The following is a 20,646-nucleotide window of genomic DNA, read 5'->3' as shown; positions in this document are numbered from 1 at the left end:
CCTCCAAAACAAACCGATTACATGCATCCGTACTGCTTTTATCCCCTCAGATCTGCTGTGGGTTTTTTATTTGACTCTTTTCTTGCACTTATTGTTGAGCTGAAAACAATTGCAGGAGAAGCAGTGCACTCCGTTGGGCTTAAAAACATTTGGAAACAAGGTGAAAGGACTGAACTGGGTGTGAACAGCAGTACAAATGCTGCAAGCTGATCTCGGATGGGTCACTCATGCAACGTGCATTGTGTTTTATTTGTAATTGAACCGTGAAAGAAGGTGGATATATTTATGAATTATGTATAAAAATGAAAATATTGATCAAATCTGGCAAGTTTTTTTCCACTGATTTAAAAAAAAGAAAACAAACCCAAGCCGTATGTGGAGAGTGAGTATGAATTTTGTATGAATGATATAGTTTGAGACTTCAGCAGAAGGTAAAGTCAGAAACTGTCTAAGCTGCTGTTGTGTTCAGCTGCTCTGGGACCTGAACTACATCTGCTGCTTCGCATGTGCTTTCCGCATGTCATGCAAAGCGCAGATTCCCTTTTTCCCTCTGATTTACAGAGGCTGAAAACACAAAACAGTCCAGGTAAATCACACTGCTCTTCTTTAATGCGCTGTTTAATATTACATGCTTATCTATTATTGCACTTTGGGCTTTATTTACACATCTATTTGACTGTAAAAAAACAAAACAAGTGCTTTCTATTTCAGTTCCAGCGTTCACATATGAGGATTCAATAAAAACAATTGAAAATTGTTTTACCGCTTATTTAAATTGGACTTGAAGTGTACACAAACAACAGATTCTTCACTGTCGTTATTTATTAAAGAAAGATGTGAAACAATCAGAGCTTTCTTTCTGCTTCCCACATCAGATTAGAGGAAATATCATTTCTGATCAAATTAACTGTTTGACTAAAACAATTATTAGATCCAATGGGAGATTTTTTCACACAAGATGGAAAAAAATCTCATTTTATCATTGAAATAACTTGATAGAGCTTTTTAAAATCAATATTGAGGACTTGTTGACGTAAACCAAGCAAACGAAAATGTTTGCATTAGAAATTTGAGAAAAAAATGTGGTAAAAGTTTGTGTTTTTGCAGTGTGAAATCTGCCATTACATTTTGTTTTGTTCATATCCATAATCAAAGTCAGTAAAAAAAAACATCAGTAAGCACAGCAGGGGAGGAGTGATGCTGTGGACCAGAAACCTCTCCTTATCCAAGAGCTGAAGCTTGTTTTAAAAAAAAAACAAAGAATTTGCCCCGATATGTTTTTATCTTTAATAAAAATGAATTAAATTAGTTTTTTAAATTTTATTTCATTTTATTTTAGAAGCTACTAAAGACCAGGCGAGGTTCATTCTGTCTTTGGTCTGGCTTCCTGACACCTAAAACTTTTGAATTTAAAAGTCATTTTCCAGCTTTGCTCTCCGTTGGGCCCAGATCGTCTCAGTTCTAATCACAACAGTTGGTTGTGGGTGTAATTCCCACATTCCTGTCAGTTTATAGGAATCTTTTTTCCTCATATTGATGCGTTTTGTTCTTTTTCTCACCTGGTCTCCCCCAAAGAAGCCAATCACTGCAGACTCTGAGTTAACGACTTCACGCCCTTTCGGCGTGGAAGCACTCTCGGTGTGATAAAGTCTGCATGTATGCCCGCCTTACTCCCCCCCATCCGGCCATATTGTGCTAATGTGTGCTGGTTAAGTAGTGCAAGACTAGAAAAAGACTCTTATCCATATGCCTGAGAGCCGGGGAGTCGGCGTTGATCTCTCCCCAGATGGAGCCCTCTGCCTCCCCGCCCATCCTCGGCGGAGCCATAGAGCAGGTGGCAATGAGGATCAATGGGCCTCCGCCATTACCTCCTCTCCACTTCGCGTCTCCAGTGGCGTTTCCAGGGGGGGCCCGTGGGGGCGTGCGCCGCGTCTCGCCGCAGCCCGCCAGAAGAAATAGGGACGTTTCCATTAGTGTAATTGCTGGGGTATCGTTCTATATTATTGCCGTGATCACCGCTGTGGCTTGGTAATGATGGACCTCCCGTGACCTCCGTGTTAAGCTGGTGGGTGTTATGTCTCCCCCGTCGACGCCCATCGAGACTGCGGCGGGCGTAGGCGGCCGGATCGGACGTTACGCCGAGGAGAAAACAGACGAATCAACAACCGAAGGAAGGAAAAAAGAGACGATGGTCATCAAATCTTTTTACTCCTGAGTTCAAACAGGAAGTCTGGTCTGAACGCTGCAAAAAGTACGTTTGGTCTCGTTTCCAGCACAAATTACAACAAAACCAACTTAATGTAACTTTTCAGCAAGAAATAGGAGATTTTTTAACCTCAATAATTCCTTAATATTAATGAAAAACTAGTTTCCACTGGCAGATTGTTTAACTTATAACAACACACTTTTGTCCTTTTAATAAGTGAAATAATCCCCAACATAGCAAGACATTATAAAGTATTTTTGTCCAATTTCTTATTCAAATAATTTATAAGTAACTTTTAAACAATATTTAGGTGCTTGGTTTTATGAAAACAAACCACTGGCTGATTAATTCAGTTATAATCTGAGCAAAATATCTTGTTATAAATAAAATTTTTTGTGGAACTTTTTCACAACTATTAAACAATTATTGAGCTAAAATAAGCTCCAATATCTTCTTGAAAAGTTACTTGCAATGTAGTTTCGTATTATTTCAACTGTCCTGAGATATTTACAGCAGAAAATAGAGAAAAATAATTTGTAAGGTTTTGCATTTTTGCAGGAGATGAACTTATAAACAAGGCATTTTTTCTAAAAGTGAAATAATCGGCTAGTGGAAGAAGCACTTTCTCTATAAATATCAAGCAATTATTGATTTAAAACTCCTTTCTAAAAAGTTACTTGTTTATTGCACTATAAACTACTGAGTAATATTTGATGTTTTTGCAGTGAAGTTTGTTTGCTCAGCTGAAACAAAACGGCTCTGATTTGCAATAATTAGCGGTGAGAAATGTTTGTATCATCATGATGTAATAAAAATGGTTGGACAGAGTTTTTCCAGCAGCTCCGGCCTTTTCCAACTAAACTCCTGGATTCACTAACTGGTAATTACTTTCCAACATCCTCCCTCTTACTCTGACTTTGTTCAGAGGAAAACGAGGGAGAGTTCTGCTCGTTTTAAGGCGATGCGATCGGATATTATTCCTGGTACAGTAGGAGGTTCGCCCCTCCATCGGCGATTACACGAGATGTCTTCCATCAGCGAGCAGATGAGGTGAGGAATATAATGAATTCATTTACCCTCCAACGCTCTGCCTTTCTTCCTTCTGTTTATTATATCCCATTTGCATACGGATCGGAAAATTCAAAAAGCTCGGCGCTGGACTAATCGGCTCTGAATATTTCACGGCGGACCTGTAGCTCTCCCTACAGGTCAGCACATAAAAGCTGCTTCCTGTTTGTGGATTCGCTTTCAAACAGCCAAACTGTTCCTGATTACCTCGCCTCTTATTCCATGGAAGGGGGAAAATCCTTGACCGTGATTCCTTGGTTGCTTTTTTACATTTCTTTACAGGTGTGGGTATTGATCTTTTGCCTTTGCTGCAGGGGAGTGTGTTCACTTAAAAGGCGCGCTGATGTAGCAGAGCTTATTAAACAAATAGGCCGGAGAACAAGGCCACAATCGCTTTGAATCATGAAAGAGGCTGCCTGTCTTAAAGCACCGCTGTATCAAATATGAAACGCTCTGCTAACAAGGTGTGTAATCTATTTCTAATCAGATCATATTTTATGAAACAAGGAGAAGCTTGAACTTAAGTAAGAGAGAAAGATGGAGATTCAGAGGTGGGGCGGGGCCGGCTTGTATTTTGAGATTGGATGTGACGGCCAGGGACCATGACTTGATTTTACATGCATGGCTCTATAATGAAGCCATGCCAAATGGTCAGTAATGGTTAAGTTTAGGGGGGAGCGGGAGCCTAGCTGTAATGGGAGGCTAATTCGGGGCCCTTGCCGCCTTGACAGGCTGCAGAGCACAGCTGGAATATGGAGAAGGATGGAAGCTGGAGGCTCTGGGGCTGCAGTAAAGGTCTGTATTTGTCTGCAAATTGCCAGTTTGCCTGAGGATATAACAGGGTCAAGTGTAGCGTAGCATATTTTGTGTTCGCAGAGACTGTTGCAGATATAAATACAATCTAGAAACAGTCTCAGTCAGACACAGAGGCCAGCTAACTCCCTCAAATCAAGTGTTGTGCAGGAGTGACTTCATGCTGTCATTGCCATTCAGGCCATGATCCTTTTTATATATATCTTTATGCTGGCCGGGTTCATAGCGAGTGTTTTCAATCTCTTTTTTTTTTCCTTCTTGTGCCATAAATTGTTTCAGATCCGGTGACACTGGGCTCGGTTATGAATACATGAATAGAAATATAGACTCCTCTCAGACCCCAGGTTGTGCCTCTGGTCACAGAGAGGAATGGAGAAAAGCACTTTTAATGTTTATGGAGAAAAAAGATCAGATGCAGCTTTAATTATTGTTTTATTCTGTGCTGGGAGGTTCCCACTATTCCCACTGTTCCCACTGGTGGACAACTGGTTTCTGTTTGAAAGTGGAAAGTGGATTTGTAAAGCTGAATCTGAAAAAATCGCAATAGTTTTAACGTTGGGGTCGTTTTATTATAAAGAACTGAATATAAAATTGGAAAAAAAACTGTCATACCCACCCTAAAGCACGGCAGTGGCAGTGTGGTGATTGGGTCTGGTGTAAACCTGCTCTCTTAGAAGTCCAATTGTTCTTTACACCAACCTAAAAATCATTTTCTATTTGTTGTTTTTGTTATATTTCTAGCAGCTGGTCTTAAACGTTTTGGCTTCGGGGTCACAAAACTTTGAGTGTTCACATTTTTATTTAATTTTTTATTTGGTTTTTACTAAAAAATAAAATAATAAAAAGCAAACACCTGGATGAACACTTTGTGTTGCAGCTCACATTTTCCATTTTTAAGATGGATTGGTCTGAAATCTCTGATTTTGTCTTTTTCTGAAGGTTTTTGTTCTTAAACCTGAACTTCAAAATTAAATCAACTGTGATCAAATATAGTAAATATTTGTTTCAATTTGCAACTTTCAGAAATAGTTGTAAACAATGACTTACTTATCTTGATTCATAGACCTTTTCTAACTAAAATCTGTTTATTTTTAGTCAAAATTGAGACATAAAACCACTAAAAAGATCCAAATTTCCTGTTACTGCAGTATTAATCTTTGTCTTAAAATAGATCAATTACTAAATATGTTTCCGTTAAAGTAGAAATTGTGGCCAGATTGTCTGTGTTTATGTAACTTTTAAGCTTGGCCTGTTTCTTTAAGTGTTTATGATGTGAGTTAAAACCACTAAGTCTGTGTTTCATGTATGTTATATGAAAAGCTCTCTGCCTGTCTGGCAATTTATTCTACAAGTCCTGACTTTTATCTTTTATGATATTGCAAAAGAGTCTGAAAGTCTGAAGGCTTTTCCATCCTCAAAACCTAATTCGATAATCTGAATATGCTAATACGGATTTGAAAAAATATATATATTATGTGAGCCTGTATAATCTGAGAGAAAATCCACCATATATTCAAACTTCTGCTGTTCCAGGTCATTTCACCTGGAAAAAAATCAACTAAAAAGCCGGGAATGAATGACACTTGATGTGATTTTATGGGAGATGGAAGGTAAATGTTGTCTGGAGTGACACCTAGTGGCAAACCTGCAGATTACAACTTAAATTTTTTGCGAGTTGAGTTGGAAATTTGAGAAAAAAGCATTTCTTCAGTGGCAATGTTTGGTTTGTTGTTTTATAAATGTTGTAAAGATGCACCACACATTATTAACTCAGCAAAATCATCATTTCGAAGACATCCTGCATTCAGAGCATGAACAGTTTTATCTTCCAGGCTACATCCAGGAACACCAAATGTCAGTGCACATCGCTAAAGCATATGCTTAATTTGCTTCTTAAATGTAAAGATCAGTTGTTCCCCTGCATGTAAGGAAGAAAATAACATAAATTAGACTCTTCCTCTCTGTTCCAGTTGATATGTATGAATAAGATTAGAGAAATCAATCTCTGCAGCACAAAAAGAAGCCGTCCTACACAAAAGAGTCAGAGACAATAATGCAAATTGCAACATTTAGTTTTTAATGGTGCTCTGGTGGAGACTACAGCTTCACATTGTTCATCCCTGATAATGCATCCTGGGCCCCTCTGCTGCTGCTAGCACTGTGGTGATGAGGGGAAAAAGAGAGGAGGAGGAGGAGAAAGGAGGAAGGATGCCTGCGTCTTTAAAAGGTAGATGGAGTGAGGGAGCGGGGCGGACGGGTGGCTGGCAGGATTGTGCTGACGGCAGGGCTTTGGTTCAGAGCATGCCCATTAGAGGGAGCCATAAATCCTGGGCTCTCTGGGCCGGGCTGTGTCAGCAGTCCACTGAATGAATTGATTTTAAACGCCACTGGAAAAAAAAAGAGAAAGTGCAAGAGAGAGAGAGAGAAGGAGAGAGGGAGAAATGGGAGGGAGAGTGACTATTTAATTCACCCTCCGCCAGAAGCCCACAACCCGTTCCACCCCGCTTCTCAATTCAGGACTGTCGCTGAAAAGGGGGAGGAGAGAAGTCTAGAAACACTGAAACTGTCACCAACAACAAGCCCACGGCTACACGGCCCCCACGCCTTTGATTTAAACAGGACGGAAGCACACAAACCAAATACATAATCTCAAATTCCATACAGCATTTGTTCTTCCACCGCTCTAATTTTTCCTCTCAGCCCTCTCTTTTTTATATCTCCACAAGAGAAATGAGACATATCGTAAAGAAGAGGGGGGGAAAAGCCGCAGCTGCATTTGAAATTCAAATGTGTTGGATTTTGAAATTGATGTATGTGTTTATTCATTTACGAGCAGCATCCATGTGTGCACGCATTTATATATTATCAGCAGCAATGAAACGCTGCAGAGAGGGTCTTGTTGCCCATCTTTCTCCTCCATGTGCCCCCTCGTCTTTTGTCTCCTCAAAGCTGCAGTTGCTGTTTTTCTTCTGTGTTGCGAGGAACATGTCAGCGGAGACGCGCGCTGTAAATCGCACACGAGGGCCGACGTCGCCCCGTTTTATATGTAAACACGTTCGCCGTGTGTGCAAACTTTGAAACGCACACCTCGCCATCCGTCTGGGCAGACCTGTTGGAGTGTCAGCAGACGTGATGGCGGCGGCGGCGGCGGCGTGCAGACAGGTGTCACCCTGCAAGCCTTCAGCGCAAGTAGAAAAGGAGAAACCGCTGCAGCTCCAATCAATATCATGATATTAATAAATATGCAAAACTCCTCCGAGATAATAATCACTTTGAAGTTGACCCTGTTCCACCTAAATTAAGGGGTATTTTTGATCATTAAGCACAAGTAATGAATTAGGACTGTAAGTTGTCAAGGATTTATTACACGTCCTGTGCCTGAGCGCTCCAGAGGAAGCGGCACACCTAATTTAACAACTTTCACAAGTTTTTTTTATCAGGTATTTTTTTAGGAGAAAAATTGGACAACAATCCAGACGGATGAAGGTGATAACTGATCCTTTTAGACCTAATTAAATGAAACTTATCCTCTGACTTTAGGTGGTCGATTGTTGGTCCGAGCTTTAAGTTGCCTCTTATTTCATTCACAATCATATCAGCCTTTAAAAAACTTTCACTGATATCAGAAATGGAAACTATTATCGTTGAACTTAAGAAAAAATTCCCAAACGATTTAAATCGGGTGTCAAAAGTGAGGCCCGGGGGCCATTTGTGACCACTGCACTAATTATGTTCGGCCTCTGAACTTAAATGTCAGGTACAACACAAGGTGTTCATCTTCTGATGTGCACAAATAAAAAGGGATTTTTATCGCTCATCATCAGACTAAATCTTCAGTCTTTCTTTTCTTTTTTTTTCTTTCTTTGTCTGATAAATTTGAAAATGATAAAAAGTGATTTACTGATCACTGACGTCATTTCAATGCGTAGAAACCTCTTCAGACGTAAGGAGGTGTGGGGAGGTGTGGGAGTTCATGTGAGCAGCATCGGTTTCTTGGCGGGGAAACGAGTTTGAAGATTGAATTTCTGAAGTTTAGTTTTGAGCGTTTCCACCATGGTATGTTTAGTGGTTGCCTTGACAGCGGCTCATTTTTCTTCAGATCTGGGCCCAGAATCGTCCTCGTTTGACTTTTCTTAGGATCTGCCGTAAAACGTTTGATCACCAGCCGATATAAAGCCAAATTAAACATTTATTAACAAATCAGGTGAGAATTTATTGGACTTATTTTGGTCTCTTTAAAGTCGGATCCTTCAGCTTCTCCCTGATCAGCAAACATTAAAAGTTTCATCAAATCGTCTCGGTTGAAACAGGAAATGCGCGTCGATGCCTGTTGATGCTGATCTGAGCGCGGTTTGGATCTGAGCGCGGTTTGGATCAAAGCGGGTCGGAAATATGTTGGTTCTGCCCGGTTCTGCCCGTCCCTCCGGAACGTTTCGGTGGTTTTTGAACAGGCAGAGGACGGCGAGCTGCATGTGGGCCTGTTGCTTCTAGTAACCGACTTAACGCCGCGCCGTTTTCTTTCACTTCACCCATCGCCGTCATCTGAGCGCAAATTCACCACTTTTGTCTGTTCAGTTAGTTTCACTGCAAAAACACAAAATCTTACCCTGTAGATTTTAGTGTAAATATCTCATACACTTGAACTAAGACACAATTATCTGAAAAACTTCTGGTTCTACTGGCAGATTATTGCACTTAAAATGTCTGACTGTTAAGTAAAACTAATACTGACTGTTAAGTAAAACTAATACTTTTTATCATCTGTATTGTGGTATTATTGACTTAAACAAGCTTAAACTTAAACCAAAAACTTTTGTATAAGTTAGTTTTGTTTTATTTAAATTATTCTAAGACATTTGATTTGAAACTAGACCAAAAATACTTGATAAGATTTTGTGTTTTTACAGTGTATTAAATTATACTACCAAAAAAGATTGACTGTTTTGTGCTTCAATGCAAAAACACAAAATCTTAAATATTTTCGGTTTAGTTTTTAGTGAATAAATCTTAGTAAACTTGGAATAGGACAAAACTAGCTTATAAGAAGCTTTTAAGCAAAAACACGAGCTTGTTTTCACTCAATAAAATGTGAAATAATCTGCCAGTTGACTTTCGCAAAACAAAGCAAGTTTTAGCTTCTGCGATCACCTGTCGGCCATATTCCCGAGTGGTGGGCTGTGTTGGTGGGAGGGGGAGGTTCTGCATCGCGGTGGCGTCCTCTCTGGCTCATTACGCTGTTTAAAGAGCCGGCGCCTCGGAATCACCTGCCCAGCTCCATGCTTCAAACCGGCTCAGCCACCAGGGATCATACATCAACTTCTCCATCAGTCCCCCGGCTTCACTTTTTCTCTATTCCGGCTGCAGACGCACGCGGGCCTCACATGCAACCCACACAGAGCGCATGTGGAAACGGAGAGCTGCGCTCGCTGAATACTGATGTCACGCCGGCTACAACAGCAATGATAAATTAATCACGAAGCAGCCTGGTGTTGTTATATATGTGATCATGAAGTTAATTGAATGCTTCTGGTGGACTTGGAGCATCAGAAGCCCAGTGTGGGGCCGCAGCATTGCTAACGTATAGCTTCTGTATGTAAAATCTCCTCTTGCTCATGCCTAATTACCCACAGGCTAAGGCATGAGGAGGACCCGCTGTGTATTACTATAAAGATTGGGAGGATATTTCACTTTGAAAAATGGTGAAGCACACAGGACTAAGGGTTTGATTACAAGGAGTGGGGCACACAGCCTCTACATCTTCCTTCCCTCATTTCAATTATGGCTGACTGGAGGCGCGGTGCTGCCACCGTCCTCAAATAAAACTAAAATATGATAAAGCTGAAATATCAGGCCCGGGACTGCTGCAAGCCCGCAGCAGTGTAAGGCGCTGAAACTCGCCACGTAATTACTACATTTGCCAATATTTTTTTGACGGGGGTCGGGTGGGGGGGGGGGTCAGGGGGGCCTTCAATGTGGATATGAATGGAAAAAAGATGGGGGGGGGGGCGTTGATGACACATGATAAAAAGCACATTTCATTTCTTCCTTCCCTATGGATAACCAGCAGGGATGGCGCTCCTGCCTGTGAAGGTGTGGAGTTATTTTTACATTCTGAGATCATCGCTCATGTGAAGATGCATGAGTGAGACGATCGGCTGCGACAACGGCCCGAGAAAAACACACGTCACTTCTCATCACTCAGCAGAAGCTTTGTGTTCGCTTGATTTACATTTGCAGTTTTTTTTATTATAATTTAATACAAGTGTACGTTCAAACTACACTTTTCCTAAAGAGAAGCAGCGCACACAGTCTGGAGGCGTTAAAACATTACTCTCCTTTACATGAATACAAACGCTGCAAATGCACCAAATCTTACCAAATATTTTGATCTTTTTTATAATGCAAATATCTTAGTCCACTTAAAATAAGACAAAACTAACTTTTCAGGAATATTTAGCAGCTTGTTTTTGGTCAGTGATTCCTTAATATTGATGAAACAGCACTGGTTCCACTGGTAGATTATTTCACTTTTTGTGTTTTTTGCAGTGAACACTTCCAAAACAAAAACTACATTTCCTCTCTGTTTCTTATTATTTTTTAAAAATCTCTTTTTAAATCACACGTAATTTAAAACACCTGTAAAATTACCAGTATTTTACTGTAAATATGCCTGAAATCAAACTGTTTACATTTTGTAGCGCTTTCGTGGTTCCCTCCAAGCCCACATTGTTGTTAAACTAAATCTGATCCGCGGTGACATGAACCCGGCCAGTTTTGTGGTTTTACGTCCCGTTTTTTCCTGTAAATGGAGGAAAGACACAGAAACACAGCGGCTCGCTCTTTATTCAGCTCGTGTTTGCCCTTTTAAACGGCGGCCTTGCTGACCCGCTACAGATGGGGGGTGATGCGCGACGCGGCTGCTTTCTCACCATGACGCCCCTCAACAAGGTGAGCCTGGTTGCGCCGTGGCCCGGGCGGTCCGGCTGCTGTTAGCGGTCTGGATGCTCGCCACGTCACAGGGGTCACCGGGGGGTCAACGCGCCTCCGATTCCGGCTTTGTGAGGAAATCCCAGCCAGAAGGCCGCACCGCCTCGCAACACGCCAGCTGCATTCCAATGCAAACGTATTTACAGAGGATAAACAGCAACTGTAATTTATTTTAGCACTTTTTTTCTGGTGCATTATTTGCTCAGGAAATAGACCAGGGCTGGTATTCGAAGCTGCAGCTTACAACATTTCAACAATTAATTTCAGCAAAAGCTCATATTTATGATTCATGTGATTTGGGAGCTGACATGCTGGCTCTCTGCAGAGTCATGCTTATTTATTCTTTTTATAAATCTTCTGTTTAAGCGGCGAAACGTAAAAACACCAGCGTGCCTCATAAGCAACATTATTAGTTTGCAGGAGAAATAAAAGACCAGCTTTTTTCACAACGCTTTAAAACAGAATCAAACTCATTTTAACTTTCCAGAAAATAATAATCAGGACTTTAACTTTTAACAGGGTTTATACAGGTGCTTGAAATCCTTGAAAATATCAATTAGGCGATTCCAAGGTTTGGAAAGTGCTTGAATTCTGTCCAAGATCCTTCAAAGTGCTTAATATTCAAACTGTTTTAAAAAAAATGTTTGACATTATTTTACAGTTGAAACCAAATATTTTCATACATCTAAAGATGAGAGAATTTTTTTTCTCACCATCTGAACTAAACTTTTCATGTTTTAGGTCACTTATAGTTAACAAAGTGATTATATTAGTTAAAAACCATAAAACATTAAACATATTTTAGGGATTTTTTTATTTTTTTGTAACTTTCTTTATTAATTATGTTTTATTTGAGCAAAAAAGTCATTTACCTCAACAAAATGTGTTTGGATTGTTTCAGTGTGAGGATTATTCCTGATGTCTTAAAAACATATTGATCAGTTTAATTGAAATCAATGTTATTGAAATTAGTTTTTTTCTCAGACCAGTCAGGAATACTGGGTGTGACATTTGAAAACATTCAAATTTAGTTAGATTTTAGTTCACCAAGAAAAAACCACAAGATAACAGGAATAAATATCACATAATAATGAACTGAATCTGCATTTTCTTAGTTCATTTGCAACTCCTGCTGGGAAAGTTTGAAAAGTTACCTTGAAAATGCTTGAAAGTGCTTGAATTTTACTGAACCTAGTTTAAAGTAAGTGATGCTTGCTCATTAAACAGAAGCCTCCTCTTGGCAAGGTTTACCGCTCTCGCTATATTTATTTCTGTTTTCCGTGGAGGCTGAAGCCGCTCCGGCTTTTCAAAGAGAAGGAGGAAATGTTTTGCAGAGGGAAGAGCTTCTGCAGCAAAATCCAGAACCATTCCAATCTCCCTCCACCTTCCCCCACTTCTCTCGTCACAGTGTGGGGGATTCAATCAAAAGCCTGACCTGTGACCTGTTCTCCGAGAAACAAACAGCCAGCAGAGTCTCCCAAGACCAAAGCCATCAGAGGAGGGCGGCTTGTGCGCCAGCCAAACCGTGGCACCTCTCTGAAAGCCTCCATCATAGAAAAATTGTGAGTTGTCGCAGTGGAGAGTGACTAGCATGGTGGTACATTGATACATTGATGCAGTGAGCTCCTTGGACAGTGCAGTAAAAGTGCTGAGGTTGAAATTAAGCTGTTATCTCTCGCATGTATCACCAGGGAGGCGAGGAGCAGCGGAGCAGAGCCGCTAGCCTGTTTGCTTTACTGTTATTGCCTCAGCGTGTCCATCCTCATCTGACTCGCCTCATGTTCCGACATTTTAAATCCAACACTGCATTTGTTCACCTTTTATGTTTAGGAAAAATCTCTTCAGCCGTAGAAAAACAATCTTCACGTCTTTTCTCTTTATCGAAAAGGGAAGTCATTAAAGACTCAGCGTGAAGCAAATATAATATCTTCAACATAATTACCATAAGGACACATGACTGAGGAAACTCATTTCATTACAGGCTGATTTTTTTTTAAATACACGCACAAAATCTTAGGTTTTCATAGCAGGATGGAAGAAAATGTTCAGATTTACCTCCACAGATTTATTTTAAAGCACAAAAACACAAAATCTTGCCAATTGTTTTAGTCTAATTTCTTGTGAAAATATCTTTGTACACTTGAAATGAGATAGAACTAAGTTACTCTTACCTTATTAAGCCAATAATTACTTAATATTTATGAAAAACTTCTAGTTCCACTGGCAGATTATTTTACTTACAACATGAGAAAAATGTAGTAATTTTTCAATCAATATTAAGCAATGATGAAAATGAAAAGAGGGTGTACTTTCTTTTTTATGATTGGAAAACAGAGTTTGGTAGAAATATGTAGATTAATTGTGGAATATCTGCCAAATGGGATTCAGGTTTTGAATGAGCTGTTCATTAGTTTTTGGTTCTTATCCTGTTTAGATTCACTGTAAACGGTGCCTTCAATTATACTTTAATTTATATTACATTAGCTAAATGAATTTTCATGTAAGTTGTGGTAAAATGTGAAGAAACTGGTTGCTCTGCTGATCATGTATTTGCTCCAGAAGATAAAAAGCTCTGCAGAGTTGGGCTGATATTTACTTCAGCTTGAACTCAAGACTTCAATGTTTACCTGTTTCTCTTGGTAAATTGAGCAAAATGTTTATTCCCACATCAATTTATGGTTGATCAAAAAGCTATGAGGAAAAACTGACTTTTTGATGTAAATCAAAAAGATGATAAAATTGTATTAGTGACTAAGTTAGAATCTTCTGAAGCCGCCTGTTGCTGAGTTTGACATGTTCAGCTTTAATTTTCCTTCTCAGCTGCTTCACAGATTGTCTGAAGTTTGAAATACTTTTTTTCATTTATGATTGAAATTTTGCTGCAATTAAAGTCAAAGCATGACAGGGATATGTTATGCAAAATTCACATTTTATATGTTTTTGCTCTTCTGTTTGGGTCGCTGCTGTTTCTGATCAAATCAAGCGCTCAAAAAAAACAAAAAACTTTTTGACAGTAAATGAATGTTTTTTGGTCTCTGGAAAATGAGCCGTTTCAAAATCCTCCAGAATGTAACGTCACAAATCAGCAGGCACTTCCCGTTAGCTAGCAACCCCAGCTGCCCAACCCTTTACTTAGCAACCCCAGTGGATCTCCAGCAGGTTTGGTCAGCTGGTTGTCTCGCTGTATGTGCTGTACAATGGCTGCTGGAACGCACAAGTGATTTCCTGTTGACTTCCAGAAACCACTTACTGCATTATGGTTGGTTGTGCATGAGGCTCCACTTCTGCTTTTCAAAGATGTATAACTGTATATTTGCACATGAGTTTGCACCCATTTTCTAATTCAATGTTTAATCAATCAATTAGTATTAAAGGTGGATTATTTTTAGACTTAATTTCTAAATTAGCATTAGTAACCTTATTTTGGAGAGACTGCAATATCATCTGCTGTGATGCTGTGATTAAAACATCTGGGGTGAAATTTTAAAGTGACCTAAAGCAAAGCACTTATTGTAGGAGAGCGGAAAACATAAGAGGCAACGCATTGCAAATATTTTAGGATGTTGATTCTTCATCTGAATGTTTGGATTCTTTGTTAATTTGAACATTGTTCTGGAGCCGTTTCCTCTGAGCGGCAGCAGAGAGTACTGTGGCTCCAACGTTGAATCCCTCTGCCACAAACATGAGCCACAAGCTGTTGATGGTCTCATTTATTCACCAAGCTGGTAAACAAATGAATCACAATTATTTTGACAATGCCGTATTAATCTTCAAAACGTTGCACATTGCACCTTTAAATATCTCTTTCAATGCATGCCATCGAAAAGGAGGCAGTGAGTAATTCAACACATGGTGCGAAAATCAACAGATTGCTCTTTAAAAATGAAACGGCGACGCCATCCTTCAAACGCTGAACCCCACTGACCTCGGCTTTCCTCGCAACATGGAGGACATTATGTTTCCCGGGTCCCAAAGTAAGTTTGCTAGTTAGAAAGTCTGGAAGCTCGTATGTCATATTTGTCCCCCTCTGGCGCGGTGAGCGAGGGGAACCCAGGTGGAGGTTCTGGTTCTGTCACGTCAGACTGACGCCCCCATGAGTAATCTGGTGCATGATAAACAGAGGGTCGAGGTGTCACAGGAACACCTCGGCGCCTGGCACAAGGGTAATTACTCTTCCTGCGTGGGTGCAACTCAAAATTTTTGAACCTTTTCTTTCTCCAATCATACTTGATGGATTGAGTGGAAGAAGGCGATCATCTGGTTCTTAGCAGGCTCACTGAGCGTGGTAGGCCTCTGTTGATTAATGATATCTGCTGCAAGTCACCAAAAGCGGAAATTAAGTATTTCTGTTTAAATGTAACATTTGTCTCCTTTGCTGGTGTTGAGAAAGGCATTTGTCAAAATCCTCAGGCTTTGGCGAAAGGTGGATTTCCTCTGGGAGCACGCGGGGAATTACTCCCTACTTTCACATTAATGGCATTCAGTGTTCCTATTTTACACCTTGAATCCACTTTTCACCCTTTCACCTTTCTGGTGGATTTTGAATATGTAATCGTTCCTTTTTTTAAACCCGCCAGTTTGGGATTAAACATCTTGTAGATTCTTTTATTTCTTTTCCTCCACAGTTAGACCAGGAATGACCTTGGCTGAGACAAAGGAAGTGATTCCTGATGGCATCTCTGTCGGCGGTGGGCACACGGGAGGGGGGTTCTGGTGGTGGTTTCACCGGTTGAGTTGGGTTACCGTTTGTGCTGAAGGCGAAGCTTTGCCGTGCTGGAACAGAACAGACTCCGGCTCCTGGGGAGACTAATGGTTACAGGGCCTGGCCATCGTCCAGAGCTGCTCCAGCCTCTGCCTCTCCCGTCGCTGGGATATCATTACTTCCAATGTGTTACATCAGACTCGCTTGGTCAGGCTCTGAAACAGTCAATACTCCACAATTTAGAAAATCAGCCAAGTTTGCAGAAACAAAGAGGCAATATCGGAAATAAAGACGGATATATAATCTGACGCCAGGCATTTTTTTCATGCTCGGCGGGTTATTTGTTATCCGGAAGGTGGGGACAAGGAAGGGGTAAAAAGCAAGGAGGCTGGGAGCGAGGGATCTGTCAGAGGTTAGAGAAGGTGGTCAAACGGCCCAAATAAACGTGCAAATCACAGTGCCCAACCACTGACCCTCCCCGTCTCATACAAGCAGCTTCTACTTTTTCCATCAATGGAAATCTAATTGCTTGAAAAGCGATCAATGGAAACTAAATTGGTTTTGTGTGGAAGAGCGCGTGGAATAAGCTCAGAGCTGTTTCAATGTGTGTTGGTTTTGCATCTTAAATCACGGTAATATTTGGAGCTGGCCCTCTGCGCTCCAGAGGGGGCAAACTTTGGTAGTGTCAAGACACCAGGGAGGAGGCACTCAATCAAGCTCCTAATAAAAATCACAAGCTTAATTGTTTTTCCAAACTCATAAATCGTCCGACTTAATGGGTTAATATTGAGACTTACACAGGGACGGTGAGGTGCTTGTTTCAAAGTGGCCGGGAGCCCCTCATTGTGGAGCTGCGACCACTGATAACCCCCTAGTGATCTGATATGACTAATCCCCTCTAATCCCTAATACACTCCTTAACATGCTCCTAACTGACAGCAGTCGATATGGGTGCACTTCTCTGTCTTATCGCTGATCTCTTTGTCTTTGTAGACTCTCTGCAGTGAAATTTGCTCTCCCGCTCATCCTTCTGACTGCGGATCACCGCCACATCTGCATCAGTGTCGCGCACGTTTAGCTCTGGGCGCCTCCAGATAAGCCAGGGCTTGATCATAGTTTGGAAATGATTCGCAGAAAGTCGTAGGATCGGCGGGGTGGGCCGGCGGTGGAGAATGGAGAGTGTTTTCTGCCGCAGTATCCGCCGTCGATGTGCTTTTTCCCTGCTTTATATGTGTCTCCTGTCGGACAGCCTGATGAACTGCACAGGAGGTCGGGATGTGGACGATGTCGACCCGATTGGGTAGCCTCTCTCAGGAAAGAAACGGTCCCAGCAGAGTTATTTATTGACAGCATTGAGATGTGTCTCTGGTCAGGTGCTTCTCTCAGCCATCCCTCAGGTGCTTATCTATCAGTTATCAGTGCAGACAGAGCACAGACCCAGGTTGTATTTCTGTCTGCTATTGTAATTACATTGTAATTGATCTGAGTGTGTGGCTGGCAGTAACTTTGCTTCCCTCTCTTTTCTCCAATAAAGGAAAGCCTTTGGTTTCTGGGCTAAAATATGATCAGAACAGAAAAAAGCATAAATATTTAGCACAATTTTGAATTTATTGTGAATTTTTTCAAACATTTATTGGAACAACTTGAATCTTCTGCTTGGTGATTGTGATCGGTTGTGGCTGGTCATTTCTCTTTGCAGTATGAAAACTTGGAAGTCATTGAAAAGTAGCAAGGACCAGGAAAAGTTGGGAAAGTTTTTCTCAGCAGATTCTTGGACCATCAGTTTCAGACAATAAGTTACACAAATCATTACTACTTTGCAGAGATATGGAAGCAAACCCAAAATGTCTGACTCAGGTGAAACCAAACTGGTCCAGATTTTGAGGAACACCCACTAAAGATGAAGCTACTGGAACACCAACGTCGTTCCCTGTGGTGGAACCAACACCTTGAATCTTGACGAACGTCTTCATCTGGCTAAACTAAATAAACATACCAGTTTGTGTTCGGGTCACAAATTGGTCCAGAACATCCTCTTGCATGCAGATATGATGTCTGCTCACCTCCCACACCAACAACTGGCCACATGGACGGTCAACTACTGACGACCGGTGCAGAGCTTGTCCAACTGGGAATTTTGGAAATCTTTCACAAACTGTCTGGAGACGCATGAAGAAACCTTCATGAATTCAAGCTTGAATGACACATAATGTCTGTGCATCATTAAAAAGTCTTACATTTATTTTAAAAAATCTATGTTGACCTTAATTATGTTAATCACAAGCCTTAAATTTTGTCGTGATAAGACTTTTTAATATTTTATATTCATAGCTATTTTTCCTGCTGGACCTTTCTGCCACCCAAAGGTTTGAGCCATTGTATTGTGACTTGTGTCTACCAATAACTGTCTGCTATTGTACCCTTGCTAGCAAGACAGCTAGCTTCTTTGAGTCTCTCTTGGGTAAGTCCAAATTTTTCTCCGTTTGAATAGATGGCATTCGTCTTAGCCATTTGCACATTTCTGTTGCCAACCCAAACAATGCTACATGAAATAAAGCTCGGCACTTCGGGGGTTAAGACTGTGGAGAGCCACATGCAGTTTGAGAAGGACAAAGCTGCAGCCAAGAGCCACAAACAGACAGCAGAAATGTCACAGTTGGATCTGCTGCCGTGGCTAAAGCTCCCCAGAAAACCGCCACCGCTGCTGTTAGCACTAAACTAAAAACACCAACTCTGAAGTCGGAGGTTTGGTGAATTTTAAACATGGTTGATCAAGCACCAGTCTTACCTATTGACCAATTTTATATCAACAAGGTTGTTACTCTGGAGAAAAATACAGCTGAGAGGGAGGAATGAAGGAGAAGCAGCATGAAAACAGAAGATAATAAAACAGCCACAGATGACAAATATGGAAATAGATTAGTTCAAGACATTAATTCCTGTTCATTTTAATGTAACAGAGTGACAAGATGTATAGCTAATATCACAAGTAGTAACATTGCTTCCTCAGTAGTTTGGAATTTTATGCATTTAAGTTTTGATAAAGAGCTTCAATTTTCTTCATAATGGTCAAAGTCTCAATCTGAGTTGGAGAAACCTGCAGAAACTCTGATTCAACATGTTTTGCTGCCGTCTGCTTTATGTGCTAACTGCAGAGGTCTGCACATTGTACAAAACTTTCACCTCCAGATAACAATGGACTCAAACACATAAAAACAGTACTGGGTTTTCTTCATGAACCCCACATCTCTGGATTCGCCCAGTTCTGTGCTCAGCCAGTTAAAATGAAGCAGTTCTGGGTTAGAGTTAGAGTTTAGTCAAAATGGATGATGGCGTCAAAGTGAATCCTTGAGGTGCAAATTGATTTAAAGTTGCTACCTGCATCAATAATAATAATAGATCTTGTGTGAAGTGGAGATTTGTTTTAAAGGATGTAAACATATAATAATTATTAAAAGTCCAAATGTTCTGTGAGACTCATTGTGCTGATGAGTGGAAGCAGGAGCCCCATGTCCAGATCATCTTCACTGGGATAAACGTTCATCTCGTTCATCCCAAGTCTGATACTTTTCTATTTTCTGTGCCGTCACCTTCCAAACAACAGACGGTGCGACCCGTGTACCATTCCAATCACGCATATTAACCAGCCCTCGCCGCCCCATCAATCTTCCCGCCGCCCCTTTGTAACTGATGCTGAAATGATGTTATAAATGATGTTTGAAAATATCCGCACGCTGCCCTGCATCAGCAGTCTAAAGGCCTATCAGATGTACTGCGCACACATCTGTGAGCTGTATTCACCTCGGGGAAATTAGCAATCAACCTTTTACCAGCCAACACCTGGATAAGGAGCGCTGCGCCCCCCTCCACTCACCTTCCAGGCCTTCGTAATGTCAGGTCACACACCTTCCTCGCCCGTTGCGCTGGGGATGTTTTTGTTATGTTGGTACTAATTTCACACTGCTAATCACTGTCGTGCTTTGGAATTTGCACATTGACTCGTTGTGTGTAACAACAGCAGCCTGAAAGCAGCTCTGAAAACCGCCGCAGCTCTTCAAGCTCTTGTGCAGTCTAATGTAAGTATGCACGCTCTCCCTCATGATCCCTCATTTATCATTTTGACACTGGCTACTTTTTTGAAGTGGAGAAAAATGTTGCAGTCAGCTCTTCCTTTGGTCTTCGGGAAAAAAAAAAATGTGTGAATGAGAGCGTGTGTGACGCGCGTGCGTACTTTCAACTGCTTGCAATAGATAGAGGGCGGAAGAGTGTGTGGTGTGTGTGTGTGTGTGTGTGTGTGTGTGTGTGTGTGTGTGTGTGTGTGTGTGTGTGTCTGTGTGTGTGTGTGTGTGTGTATGTGTGTGTGTGTGTGTGTGTGTGTGTGTGTGTGCATCACATTGTGCTTGTGTACATGCATCAGTATGATTAAGGAGCATGGAAACGTGGCACTGGCTATTTACTGCTGATAAACCAGAGGGTGCATTTGTTGTTGTGTTGCATCGCCATTTTTCTGTTCGCTTGTTATTCCTTTTATTCAGATCCTGTTTTATGTAAGACAAATTGGATGCTATTTTAAGGAGCTTGTTGACCTGATGCAGCATTAAAAATAACATCACCGAGCTCCATTTTAGCTCACTTACTGAAATCTAACTACTCCATGTCATTCGGCCACCTCCCGGTTCACTTCTGACCCAGAAACGGTGCTCAGACGAAACACCTGACATTTACCTGAGCAGCGGCATAATATCCCCGTTAAATGGCATCAGCGGGTATCCGGACAGGTATCTGTATCGACTGTGATGGAATCAATCGTTGACATTATGATCCTTCTCACAGTTTGCTTGTGGAGAGACTCTGATAAACACTCTGATCC

The 20,646-nt window shown here is 41.1% G+C and overlaps 1 protein-coding gene across 16 annotated transcripts in view; it reads left to right on the top strand.

Annotated features, from left to right (window-relative positions):
- Positions 1 to 20,646, top strand: part of rbfox3a (RNA binding fox-1 homolog 3a) — a 514,332-nt gene that overhangs the window by 283,958 nt on the left and 209,728 nt on the right. The gene's annotated exons all lie outside the window — the stretch shown is intronic.

Source organism: Poeciliopsis prolifica, unplaced genomic scaffold (assembly GCF_027474105.1).
Source record: "Poeciliopsis prolifica strain line A6 unplaced genomic scaffold, Auburn_PproV2 SCAFFOLD034, whole genome shotgun sequence".
Lineage (NCBI taxonomy): Eukaryota > Metazoa > Chordata > Actinopteri > Cyprinodontiformes > Poeciliidae > Poeciliopsis > Poeciliopsis prolifica.
This window is presented reverse-complemented; position numbering and strand designations above follow the sequence as displayed.